This window comes from Cygnus atratus, chromosome 2, assembly GCF_013377495.2.
Source record: "Cygnus atratus isolate AKBS03 ecotype Queensland, Australia chromosome 2, CAtr_DNAZoo_HiC_assembly, whole genome shotgun sequence".
Lineage (NCBI taxonomy): Eukaryota > Metazoa > Chordata > Aves > Anseriformes > Anatidae > Cygnus > Cygnus atratus.
The window spans coordinates 107538894-107546529 of NC_066363.1; the positions used below are offsets into that span (position 1 = coordinate 107538894).

Here is a 7636-nt window from a genome sequence, read left to right on the forward strand (position 1 = left end):
CCCCTCACAACCACTGGCTCTGGGCCGTCTGCCTGAATGCTGTTAGGAATGTGCTAATTTTCAGATCTGGACCAGTGATTCCTTTTTGTTGTGGCAAAGGCAAAAGGAAGAAAAGAAGGCCCCTAAAAAGGGGGCTTGCGCAAAGTTACACATTTCCCTTCTTGTGATCTTAGGGCTGGAAGGAACAACCTGCTGCTGTCTTGCGCAGCCGCCCAGTAGCCACAGTCCCCCTCATGTCTGGCCAGATATTTTTGGATGAGAGCATCGTCCTTGTCTCGCTCTCCGCTGCGCACTAGCATTCACTGCCTGGGGGCTTGGCAGGGGCTGGCCCAGCCTCTCACCGCAGAAATCCAGATTCCTGACAGCCTGACTCAGCCAAAGCACTCACTACCCTTTCCTGGTTTTGCACCACGGTCTAATGGAAACTCAGCCTCTGCTACAGCTCGGTACAGGCTGGGGCTGGCTGTTACTGGAAGGCTTCACCAGATACTCTGTAAAACAGAAATGATTGCTGTGCTTCAGTCTAGCAGCAGTTCCTGCTCTTCCATTGCCCTATCTCTGCTGCCTGTGAGGCAGCAGCAGCAGAGGGGATTTGAAAAAATACCTCCACATCTGCGGCTTCCGTTGTCCAGCACTCTTCCTGCCTCTGTGGGTATTGTAACCAGTGTGTGTGTGTTTGGGGAAAATAGCCTCTTCCTTTCCTTTGTTCTCCAACAGAAAAACAGGCTCACTAGAGCACACTTTCAGTTGTGGAGATGGGGAAACTCTGAGGTAACCAAGTTAAAATTCCTTTCTTGCAATCAGGAGAATAAAACCACAGTGGCCTCATCTGGACATCATAGGAACTAAGTCTGTGAACAAAATAGTCCTGGACTGTTTCTGTTCAAATACTTTTCAGTTCCCCTTTCTCTGAGTTGCTATGGATTTTTAGCCAGCACTTGAAAAAAAAAATGTTATTATATTCTTCTGAAAAGACTTTGGGGGGAACATCAAGATCCTGTTCTTGTCAAAAGAATGAAGAACTAAGTCAAATTTAATTCCTCTTGTCTTTTGGCAGCCATACTCTTGTGAACATAGCTACCAGAAAAGGCACCCTGGACAAGAAAGAAACCCACCTAAAGCAAAATTCAGCTTGTAAGTGTTGGCTACATTCCCCAAATTCTCTGAATGTCTTTTCACCTGAACAAGGCCTGGTGGTCATCTAGCACCCCTCCTCACTGGCAGTCCTGGCAGCATCACTGCTGCCTGCTGCTCTGTGCTCTGAGGGCAGATTGAGTTGTTTGGTCCTCTCAGATATCTTGGCCAGCAAAGCATATCAATAGGCTGTGTCAATGAAGGAATGAATTTCATACGTGAATGAATTTCATACGTGCAAGTTTGGAGGTATTTGGGGGGGGGGGGAACAAATTGGTGGGATTTGGGATTTGCATGGTGCAGTGTAATTGATAATTGTTTCATGGATTTAACAAAAACTTTAGTGTGGAGGGGAGAAAAAAATGTCCCAAATCTTGCTGAACAACTGCACAGCCTAACTAATATAATAAAAGAGGCTGCATGACTAGCAATGATAAAAAAATGGTAAATTGACAAAAATGACAAGCTATATTTTTGAAGTTCTTTGACAATGCAAATGATTAGACTTTTTTTTGAAGGAAGCAGGATTGTCAGCCCTGAAAAAACTGCAAGACAAGTTCACAAAGACATAGAATTTTAAAGTCTATTATCTACTGGCTCTTTTATTTGCCTTCAGATTTGGAATCTCTAGAATATGTTTGGGAAACATTTTCAAGCTTTTCTCTGCAGCCAGTGGTGGGTTGGACACATACATTGTTTTTAAATGGAATAAAAGTTGACATCATCACATAATTTCTTTCCTTGGGACTTGAGCTTTTAACAAAACATCCAGTAGCATCAGACTTAATGAAATAATATGCATCTTGACACAATGAATTTAAATTTTTGATAATCCGTGCTTTCTTGCCAAACCAAATTCTGTCATTGTCTTTTGCATTGGTGAACATGCAATTGATATCTATAATTTCATCAGCATATACCTGTAGTTTTGTAATTGATTTTGAAGCAAATTTCATGTTCTTTGTGGATTCAAAATCTTATATAGTTCCTCTGGCTCAGTTTACTGAAATGTATTAATTTACTAAAAATGTATTAACATACTAAGGAATAGGTTAAATCTTTAAGCACAGCCTTCTCTAAAATTATGGGAAGTTCAACCCACGCTCTTTCTGAAGAAATTTTCATTTACATTCATTATCTAGGTGTTATAATAAACACTCAGCTAAATGAGACCGCAGAAACTACATAACCCAAGAAGGATGCTTTGTCTAAAAAGAGTTCATTTGTTTCCAGTTCAGCAGAAAGCAACAGTCGTGTGGGAGAAATATTCATTACCAATACAACTGCAGCTACTGAACCATCTTCTCTGTGCTGTTCCTTTCCTCTAAAGTAATATTTGTATAAATTTCAGTGTCATGCAAACTGTCAAAGATAACCTCTGGTCTTAGAAGCAAGAAAGCAAATTTTGTAAGTTTTAACTGCTTTGTAGTGGTTTGTTGATCTTGTAGCTATTCTGAAATAGGAAGCCAAATCTCAAAGGTAATTTGAGATTTATGAGATGTTACACAAGGCAAGAACAATTCTTAAAGCAGTTTCAGATTTTCTGTTAATTTGTTTTTAATTATGGTGTTGTAAGCAGCCTTTAACACTTGTGTGTCCATGGAGCTTTCCGGGAATGCTTTACTGAGATCCCACGCAGAGATGCTGGATCATCTGACCCATGAAGAACTGGATCTAGAGGTGAATGACTCTTCACAGGGGCTCATTTAACAAGAGCTTTGGCAGACAGACAAAGTCTTTCTGCAGACCTTCTGACAGAAGACAAACTCAAACTATCCATGGTATGGAATAAAAAGAGAGAAGATTTGTTTGTTTGTGTGTGTAGACTAGAAATGACAGGCACAATTCCTCCTACTAGTCAGTTACCAACAGCAACTCTCACATTCCATGGAATTAGAAGAAGTTTTCTTTCTTTTCTGCAAACTTATTAAAATTCCGCAGTAATATTTTGAAATTCCAGAAAATGCATAAATGACTGGTTGGCCAGCTCCCACATCTGCCACAGTTTCCCTGCGTGTACACAAGCCAAATAGCTAGTCTGTCTGGCTATGTCTGTACAAGCCAATTACACAGAGGCAACCTCCTGCCCTGAGTAACCTGTATGCAGCCTCTGTGTCTCAACCTTCTCCTCCTTTTATGGCCAATGTGATAAATTTGACACTACTTAACAGCATATTTGAAGTCACATTAATGACTCACTGTTCTGTTATTAATCGCTACATTTATGAACATTCACATCTACATTCATAAACAGCCATGTAATAACCTATATGTGCCGGTTAGCAACAAGTGGTACTTCTTGTTGTCAGTGGCTTTCATAACTGATGAGTTTTCTTGAACATCCGTGGGTGCAGAGAGAGTCCATCACACTGAAAGGAAAGTTGGAACTGATTCTCCCGACTGGAAGAAGTAACTTCTAATGTAACTATTGCCACATAACCTCTGCCACAGGTTTTTCATACAGCTTTTGGTGGGCATTGTTTTATATTTTGAATGCATCACAAGAAATAAAACAGCAGCTCTTTGAAAGTAGGAGGGCCTGAATTCTCCTTGCCTAAATCTAATCTGATCTAAGAAGACGTCTATCTGGATTCTGATCATGTAAATGTCCATCACATATCTACTAGTTCAGCCTTCATGCAAAGTGCTTCGATACATTCCTGTTTTTGTTGCTGCCTTTCTTTTGGACTATGATTCCTCCCGGGCTTCTTTCAGTGCCTGGAGCAGATTCAGTTTGGCTGCCTTTGATGTACAACTTCCAGCTCTATGAGGCATGTGGCAACCAGGGGATACAAATCACTCTGGGGAGAGGTACTCTCGACACCTCTCCTAAAGCTGTTACTCAAGTTTGCAGGGTTTTCTTGAACATCCGTGGGTGCAGAGAGAGTCCAAAAATAAGCATGACTCTGTGGTCTGCTGGCAGAACTCCCAGTCCCTCCAACAGAGACTGTTTAAGTATTTTACATTTGACAGGTCATTGTAGTTACCTACATTTTGGCATTTGAAAATCTATGCTCTGCTCTTGAAATAAAAGGCAGAGACAAACTTGTGGGTCCCAGAGAAACATTTCCATGGGGTTCTAAGTATAATGCCTGTAATTAGAGAGAGATGGGATTTAAGCTAGACCATTAATTTAGCATTATCTAGTAAGAGTCTTACAGACTCTCCCTGCTCAATCTGCCAATATGCTGATTTTGATAGACTGTTTTTAAAATAAGTAATTATCTCCAGGCATTGTTAATGTCAATGTGTATGTGTCCTGGCTCCACAGGGTTCTGCACGCCACAGTAAAGGCCAGGAGTCTGAATGTTATGCAATGCAAAGATCATTGCTGCAGTGCCAATATTCCCCCCCCCCCTTTTCTTTTTTTATTCTAGTCACTTAAGTGTGTTTGAAAATGCTGTATCATAAAACCTTAAGGGGCAAAGCCAGATGTAAGTTGTAAAGTTATTTTAGAAGTAAAATCAGACACCAAAGAATCCAGTTTTTCATGACTGATTTTGTGTTTAAAATGAAAGCATTCTTCTCCAGTTGAAAGCACAAGCCCTTTTTATCTTAGTCCTCATGAAATCTGGCAAATCAGTACTGTAAATCAATGTGACCCAGTGTGAAGGGGTTTTGGTAGTTCCATCGGAGTCCATTACAATAATGAATGCAAAAAAGAACTTAGGAAATAATTTAATCAAAGCCGCTGTGGAGCCTTAATCCCAGATCCATGACTCTTACACAAGTTTTACTGATATAAGAAGAAACTCTGCATTTACCTTCATGTGCCTGATAGATGATAAAACAGAATCTAATTAAAACTCCCTAAAACACATACCAGTGTCTCAGTTTGGGATTTATCAGAGACATTATCAAATGAAAGGGCAGGCATCCCTCTAGACATTTGAAGACTCAATACTGACAATTAATAGCTTGACTTTTAAATTTCTGAGCTCTAACTTAAGGAAACATATTGAATGCTTAGCTTCAAAGGGCTTCAATGAACAAATAAAACTTCTAAAGCAATCAGTAAAGCAATGCATCTTGGTATTATGAGTATGACAGTGATATTTGAAATCCTATGAAATAATATGGGTCACTGTATGGTCAGACAAAGACTGGTGAGATCTGAGTCAAGCTGCACTTAAGGGGAGCTAAGGGCACCGTAGAGAGCACAGCCTGGAGACAGAAGATATAGCCCAGTAGGTGAAAAAAAGCACATGAAAAGCAACTTGCATAAAAAATGACCTTAAAAGTAATAAAACGGAGCAAATCAAAGGGCAAATAAGATCTTCAAGCTCAAGTACAGGCAAAAGAAAAAAGAAGAAAAAAGAAGAAAGAAGAAAGGCCCACCCATAATGGTCATCTCTCTTACTTTATAGCCTCTAATGAGCAACTTCTTAGCAAAGAGAATCAAACATGAGTCTGTTCTGTATCTGAATATCACAAAAGATTAATTGTGGTGTACAGCCACAGGGTTTCAGCATTTATCGGACTGTGGGAAGACGGAACATTGTAGATAATGATTCCACCAGAGGTGGAAGGACAGCATGTTTGACAGCCGTGGAGGTGAGGGCACGGTGCGCACTGATGCTCTGATGAGCGTCCAGGTCAGCTAACAACAAGGTGAGATTTTTTTTGAGATGGTGGAAAATAATGTGTGGCTTGAAAGGAATGCAAGTGACAACACTGAAATTTAAGAATGAAATTAAAACAGAAGGTTGGGCTGGAGGGAGCTGGGGAAAGGATTAGGGTGTTTTATTTTTAATCTTATTTTCTGGACCAAAGATGATCACAAGCAATATTTGCACAGCATTTGAAACAAAAGTGCAAGACTGTGCATTTTTTCATGAAAATTTCGTACATGCAGCGCTCGCTGAACTGATGAAAGACATTCTGTGGTATGGTTGCCTGCGATATGTGGAGACTGGACCTGGTGACCAGTCTCTTCCCACACAATGGTCTTAAATCTGACCCCCTGTCTTCAACTCCCCTACATGTGCAAAATTCAGGAGCTTCGGTTCACAGGCCACTGCATTCACATTATCTTTGGTGCTGATCTACACGTTTTCTGCCTCACTGCATATCACTTTTAGTTTATTGAATTTGAACAAATGTAGGCAATCAGAGGAAAATACAATTATAACATAGTTGTACTCCGTTGTTTTCCAAGTGATAAGAAATCTTATTTGCAGCCAGGGCTGGGTGCAGACACAGCCTAGGCTGGTGGGCTCAGAGCAACATGCTGGCAGATGCTGGCAGAGGGTTACAGTCTGATTCCCTCTCTCATCCACTCTGGAAGTTCTGCATTTTTCACAAGAGGATTCAGGTTTTCCAAGGTTAATGAACTTTGCAAAGCCATTTCACGAGCCCAGACTGAACGTACAATGCATTACAAATGTCTTAATTAAGTCAGCTTGGCAATCCAAAAATGAATATACACACACAATCTTTGTGACGTATAGTTAACTAGCAGCTTGGAAACCAGCGGTGCTTGATGGGTTCAGACAGGTCACATTTCAGGACAACGAATTTTAGCAGCTTTGCTTTAAAAGGCACTGGTGGAATGGGCCAGCAAGAAAAATATTTCTTAGTCTTCTCTTTTTCCTGCCCCTTCAGTGACAGTGTCATAATGCTGGAGTAATATTTGGTAATGTAAGGTGACAAAAGAAGGCAGAGTGAACATTTGTCTGCAGCCACTAGCTCTTGAACTTCTCTAACTGCACTTTTTCACTGTCTTGCTGGGGAACAAACTATGTGTAATACCAACAGAGAAGAGCTAACTGTTCTTCCTTGGATAGAAACTCTGATATGCAAACACCGAACATTGCCTGCTATCTGGCACAAATATTGATTTAAAAATACAACACCTTCCCCCAAACCCTCACTTTACATCATATATGAAGCATAAGCAGACTGTAGGAAGAGTGAAGCAGAATGTCTACCAAATTTATGATTAATAAGCATGTCAAGTTTTATAAGAGCATCCTTATGTGGACACAGCTAATGGCCTTAACATTGCTTCCAGAATCAAAATTGAATGATTGAGCAGACTTAGCCTCAGGAAGGCCCACGGTGATAAGGGAACCATCAGAGTAAATAGGTGTACACATTTTTCAACCTGTCAAGTGAAAAAAATCACTGATGATGATAAGTCAAGGATATGCCCTCTCATATAGGAGTTGTACAAACATTTGTGCTGAACAAGGCCTCTTCCTAAATAAGAGGGAAAAGGTGAATGTGAGCAATGGAAAGCTGCATCATTATCCCATAAATTACACCATCTGAAGAGCAACAATAACCCTGAATCAGCACTTATACATGGAAAAGTTTTGTGTGCATCTCAAAGCTGTTGTACGTGGTGAACACTGTAAGAAGCGTGAGAAGAGAGAAACACAAGAGTTGAAGCTGCAAAAAAAGGGGGAAAAATTGGATAGAGGATCACATAGACTTACATAGAGTTTCTAGGAGGATTTCACTAGCCAGTGCCGTAGGGACTGAGCCAGCCTATAGATGC

General features: G+C 40.5%; 1 long non-coding RNA gene across 1 annotated transcript; it reads left to right on the forward strand.

Annotated features, from left to right (window-relative positions):
• Positions 1-389: 389 nt before the first annotated feature.
• LOC118256842 (uncharacterized) lies at positions 390-2941 on the forward strand. Its single transcript, XR_004781366.1, has 3 exons — positions 390-648; positions 1058-1134; positions 2277-2941. It is a non-coding gene; the product is annotated as an uncharacterized LOC118256842 (long non-coding RNA).
• Positions 2942-7636: the final 4695 nt, after the last annotated feature.